We start from the raw sequence: 6,461 nt of genomic DNA, 5'->3' as shown, positions 1-6,461 counted from the left end.
TGCATGTTTGGATTTGGATTTGTGTAACCAATCTGCACAGTCGGATAAGAGACAGGAAATCTGCAATGTTATCTCTTTATTTAATCTGTCTCAGCCACTGTGATGAGCGTCGATAGAGCGCTTCTGCAGGCAGCAGGGCTCTGAATCCATGGGGAATCTGGGAGTTGTGTGGGGTCTGGTACTCAGTTTTATTTTATTTATTTAAAGATTTTATTTATTTTATTTGACAGATAGAGATCACAAGTAGGCAGAGAGGCAGGCAGAGAGAGGGACGAGGAAGCAGACTCCCTGCTGAGCAGAGAGCCCGATGCGGGGCTCCATCCCAGGACCCTGAGATCATGACCTGAGCCGAAGGCAGAGGCTTTAACCCACTGAACCACCCAGGTGCCCCTGGTACTCAGTTTTAGAGTTGAAAACTCACCTTTATTTTTAAGAAGTGTGATTGTGTATTTTTTCTTATTAATAAGTAATATATGTACATTTTAGGGAAAAATGATAAAATTTTAAGAAATCCCATAATCCCTCATGACCTTAGCTAATCATAGTTAATCATATTGAGTATATTCTTCATATATCTTAGGTGTCAGCTTGTTGGGTGACCTGCTCTTTAATTGTAATTAATATATTGTAGTCGTTTTCCATTTACATTTTTAAATGTCGATTTTAATGAGTCCGCGGTATCACACAGTTTCCTCTGGGTCCGTGTTGTTGCTGCCTCCCTCTTGTATTTGTTCTGCTGTGATAAATATTCTTGAAACCTAAGTCTGTGTGCACATCTGTAGCACAATCCTTAGCAGAAAATGACCGAAGCAGAATTGAATCAAGGACCCACTGTAAGGTTTTTGGTGTCTGTGGTGAAATAGGTCTCCATAAACATATCTACAATGCTCCTGCCGGCTGTGCACAGAAATCCTTAGAAAGTCATGCTCGGAGGACCTGCTCCAGTGTGTGAATCCTGCCCGCCAGGGCTCTTAGAGGACCGTTGCCTTTGGTAAAGCTTGCTGAGGTGTAATACACACACACAGCACATGATTCCTAGCATGCGGCACGCTGTGTGTAACTACTACCCAGATGAGGATCAGGAACATTCTGAGCACACCAGAGGTTCCCTCCTGCTCCTTCCCAGTCAGTCACTCCCTGCCCCCTGCTTCTCTTCCATCACCAGCGATCAAGTTTGACTGTTACCTTGCTCTGGTGGTTCGGTTCCTCAGGACATCTGTGGATTCCTTCTTGTTGTCGCGTATGTGGCATCTTAAATTTCGTTATCGTCTGTTGTCTTCCATCACGTAGGTACTGTAGTCAGTTATCCGTTCTCCTGTTAATGGTCTTTTACATGGCATCCAGTTTGGGGCTTCCGAGGATAAGCTGCTTTAGACATTCTTGTGGTTTTGATGGACAGATACATTTCCCTTGATCATGTAAAGCTAGGAAAAGGTTTTCCAGGTCCTAGATTAGATGCGGGTCTCCCCTGTCGACCTCGTGGACTGGGTGATGTTTTGCTGAGGCCTGTCTTGTGCATGGCCAGATGTTGGCCACCTCCATTTGGCCTCTCCCCACCAAATGCCCAGTGGCGCCCTTTCCTCCAATTACATTAACCAAACGTTTCTCCAGGCATTGCCATATGTCCCCTGGGGAGCCAAATCACCTGCAGCTGAGAACAACTGCTTAATTTTCTTAAAATTTATTTAAAATTTATTTTTTGAAAAGATTTTATGTATTTATTTGAGAGGGAGGGGAGAAGCAGAGGGAGAGGGAGAAGCCAACTCCCTGTTGAGTAGGGATCCCGGTGCAGGCCTGGATCCCAGGACCTTAGGATCATGACCTGAGCCGAAGGCAGATGCTTCACCGACTGAATCCCCTGGTGCTCTGAGAACCCCTGCTTCAGTACATGCTGCCACACTGTGTTCCAGTTCATCCAGCTGCCAGCGATGTGCGGGACATGCCATGTGTTAATTCAGCAACATACTGAACCCTGCTGGGATAAAATGATGAGTGAGACCTGTCTCCTGGGGTCCAGCAGGAGAGACAAAGTAAAGACAAGGAGAAAGAGCCTCTGGGAAGCAGTGGGATAAACGTTAACAGGGATTTATATGGAATTCTGGGGAGGGTCACCTGGTCCAGCGGGGTTGGGGAGGAGGTGGCCCCTCGGATGGAGGTGGCCCCCTGAGCTGCTTCTGGAAGCAGAGATAATGATTACTCAGGTGAAGAGGAAGGAACAGGGCATCTCCAACTCGGGCAAAGGCCAGGAGGAGAGAGAAGGTATGCCACTCTTCCCAGGGGTGAACCCACCCTTTTCCTACCCTGAGCATCCCGACCCGAGGCCTTATATACGAAAATGTCCTGAAACGCGACATGATGTCCTTGTTACCACAGCACAAGTAACTGTAGCTGGGATCCAAGGTCCCATGTTCAGGTGCAGATACAGATGTTTCCGGCACTTCCTAGCGCCCACAGAGAGGGGAATGTGGTCGGCTCGGTGAGATCTATGAACTTAGGATGGAATCTCTGGAGAAGCCCTGAGCTCTGCCCTCAAAAGAAGGAAGAGGGAAAGGGAAAAACTCAACTTCTGTTGGCGGAAAGAGGCACGGTGTTGTCTCGGGGTGGGAGGGATGTCGTACTAAAAGGATAACAGGCTCTGAAAACCCCCTGTAATGTGATGATGATGTTCCGCCCCGACTGGCACGTGGTGCAGAGAGCCCCTCTCCCCTTTTTGAGTTTCAGAAAAAACTTATTACAAAAGTAGGAACCCCGGGCAATAGTTAGCTGTGTGTTTAATAAGCCACTTTACTAAAAAGTTTAGAACTGCAAATCTTGACACTCTCGCTGCGACAGACTCACTCCTTGGCCAGGATATTGGAAACTTCATCTGCTTCCATTTCCAGCTTCTAGGCTCATGGACACCCCCACCCCATCCCCATTTCTTCTGTGGAAGAGGAGCGATCTTTTACAAATATAGGCTAATCTGATGATTCCCCGCTTAAACCTTCATGTAGCTTTTGGCTGAAACCAAAAGGAATTCCAGAGTCCTTCGCAAGGCCTCCAATGCCGACAGCTGCTCCGCAGCCTTCCTTCCAGTGTCCCCTTAGTCCCCTGTCCTGCTCTCTGCACATAATCTATTCATTTCCGCCTTCATGCCTATGGGGCCCATACCTGGAATGTTCTTCATGGCAGGCTCTGCTTGTTAGTTTGGTCTTGATTCAGATGTCACTGCCTTACCCCATCCCTCTTTGCTGCCACATTTGCTAATATGTTTCCCTTGTGGGATGAGATGCTGGATGTCTTGGTCACAGTTAGGACACGTGAGTCCTCTGTGTTTGTTGAATAAAGGAACTAACAGAAGACCAGATGAACACACAGCTAGATTGTTAAAAATGAGGATGGAATCAGCACCAATGGAGAAATGTCTAAACGTTTTCTACATCCCAAATAGTGGAAGAGAGGTTGGACCACTCTTGAGGGAACGGATTCCCTACTAGGAAGGCAGCGAAGCAAGTCTGGGATGTGTTTTACAGGTTTTCTGTCCTGCATAGAAAACTGAACTTGGCCTCGGAGGAACTCTACAATCTTGGGCTTCTGCGGCCTGCCCACTTCCTAAGAGCTAGAGACCCCCAGACAAAAGCCTATTAGAAATCTGAAGGGAAGCCAGCCTCTTGTACCCTTTTATCTGTTTAACAAGTACTTCTGTGTCCTGTACTATGTGCATATAGTGTTCTAAGAACTTCATTTTTTTTAAGATTTTATTTATATATTTGAGAGAGAGAGAGAGAGGGTAGGAAGTGAAGAGGGAGGGAGAGGGACATGCAGACTCCTCGCTGAGCAAGGAGCCTGACACGGCCCTATCCCAGGACCCTGAGATCATGACCTGAGCTGAAGTCAGATGCTTACCCACTGAGCCACCCAGGTGCCTCTAAACATTTTGTAACATGTGTGCTCCTCAAAACAATCTTGTGAGGTATTATTATCCTCATTTTTAGTATAAGGAAACTGAGTCAACGATTGGTCAAGTGATCTCGGGTGAAAGAGTTCCTTTGATTAGGGCTCGAGGAAACCCCATCCTTACGGCGTGAATGTGGAACACAGTATATCTGTTCAGATCTGCTACTTAATGGTATTTCCCTTGTGAGGGGCCCTTGAAGGCCAGTGTCATTCTCCAGATCTGTCTGACCTGCTGCCTCTCTTCCTGGTGGCGGCACCTCGTTACTCAGCACCCTTTGTAGTGAGACGGGACCGCTGAATCCAGGCAGCGGTGGAAAATGAGCCCAAGTTTGGGCTCCACTCTCAGGCCTGGCCGCCGGGAGGCCCCTGGGAGCCACACGTCAGGGATGTTGGGGGCCGGCAGGCAAAACGACCTCGTATCGAAATCACCATTTGGAGAAAAGCTGCTCCTGCATCAGCCACAGCTCTCAGGGATTAAAGGCTTTTTGGCCAGAAATGAACTTCTTCCCCTGTTGGTTCTTGGTACATTTGGTGGGGGGTGTTAGAGGAGCCGGGTTTGCAGACACAGATGCTGAAGAAAAGCGGATTCCTCCGGGGAAGTGTATTCAGAGCAGTAGGGCCCACGCAGCATTGCTGCGTGGGGACTCCTGAGGGGCTATGAGGGAAGACAACCCAGAGGATAAAAATCGATTGCCTATCTCCTTGCTGCGACATTCCCACGGTAATTTTGGGAGCGGCCACGGAAGGGTGCCGGGAAGCCACGTGCATCCTGCGCTCTGGAGATGGGTGCTGAACCGCACGTCGGTGGTTCGAGGATGTAGACGGTTTGGAAGGGGCTAGGGGGTCAGTTTATGGCTGGAGAGGACCTGGGGCAGGAGGCCTGGGCTGTGCGTGGGCTCCCCCTGTGACTTTGCACCAAGGGGCTCCTTCCCAGGGTTCTGAGGGTCAGGAAAGATGTGCGGGGAAGCCCAGAGCTGCTGGCTCATTCTGGGGAGCTTTATCTTTCTTCCTTTAAACTCCCTCTGTCCCGTGTGGCCATAATGCACATGATGGCTTTTGTGCTACTTAGGAGATTTTCAGACCTTTGCAGCAACCAGGAACCTTAAAGAGGGCAAACCCAGGGTACCTATATGAGGCAGGGGAAAGCAGGCGCTGTCTTTGAAGTTGGGAGTGGGAGGGCCCCAGAGTCCCCCACCCCACCCCAGGGTGCTTCCACACCCCATCCCGCTCAGTTCCTCATACTCTAATGTGAAGGACCTTTGGCTGGGACCTGGGTCAGGAGGGGAGTGAGGCCTCTGAGAGGCACCCAGTCCTTTTCTGAGATGGTGAAGCTGACACTGATAAGTCAATGATATTCTGGTGTTTCAAAGCCACCCAAAAGTGTCTATGGCAAAGTGATTAAAAATTGAATTATTTTGGGGCTTCCTGGGTGCCTCAGTTGGTTAAGCATCTGCCTTCGTTCAGGTCATGGTCTCAGGGTCCTGGGATCGAGCCCCAAATCGGGCTTCCTGCTCAGTGGGAGAGTCTGCTTGTCCCTCTGCTTATGTGCTCTGTCTCAACAAATCACAATTTTTTTTTTAATTTTAAAGATTTTTATTTTATTATTTTGGATGGAACTGAAATGGGAGGACACCTGTTTCCTTCTTCAGGAAACTGTTACAAAAAGAAGATCATGGATTGGGAGAGAGGATGATTTTCTAGGAAGAAAAAAGGTAAATAAGTGTAATTTTCTAAAAGTGGTGACAGTCTTGCTTGTAGATGTTCCTCCTGCATTTTGGGAAGTTGGAGAATCCGTAATACTTTCAATTAAAGTTTTCCTGAGAATCCCCAGCTGACTTTGGGGGTGGGGGGCATTGTCCTTTGTGCAGATTTTGAGCTTCTGTGAGTGAGCAGACCTCCACTCCAGAGTGACATAAAAAGCAATCTGCACCTCCTTCCTGATTTGTCTGTAATGAAACTTGCTTTCCTCAGGTCCCAGCATTCAAGGCAGATAAATATGTTCCCTTTCGTTGGCTCTTACTCATACTTCAGCAAGATTTCCCATGTGCTTTCCTTGGCTGGCTGGGAAACTGGACCACAATTTATGGGATCTTAGGGGACAGGCGCATAGAATTCCAGTGGGATCCCAGAACAGAACCTAATTGTAGATTAGAGACCATTGCGGTGTGAAGCTTTTCTTTGAGATCGAAAGAGGTGCATGTTATGCAAATATTAGCAAGTGTAAGTTCACACTGTCTATTGAAAATTCATAGACTCATTATGGTCACGAAGGCTGGAAGATAAGTAGATTTTGGGAAAGATGCAGGTAAATTCAGGGAGGTGGCAAATTACCCCAGGCAAGTAGAATGGCTAAAGAGTATGGCCCACACTTTTTTTTTTAAAGATTTTATTTATTTGCCAGAGATAGAGAGAGAGAGTACACACAAGCAGGCAGAGAGGCAGGCAGAGGCAGCAAGAGAAGCAGGCTCCCTGCCGAGCAAGGAACCCGATGTGGAACTTGATCCCAGGACCTTGGAATCATGATC

The sequence above is a fragment of the Mustela nivalis genome, assembly GCF_964662115.1.
Source record: "Mustela nivalis genome assembly, contig: HAP1_SCAFFOLD_143, whole genome shotgun sequence".
Lineage (NCBI taxonomy): Eukaryota > Metazoa > Chordata > Mammalia > Carnivora > Mustelidae > Mustela > Mustela nivalis.
This window is presented reverse-complemented; position numbering follows the sequence as displayed.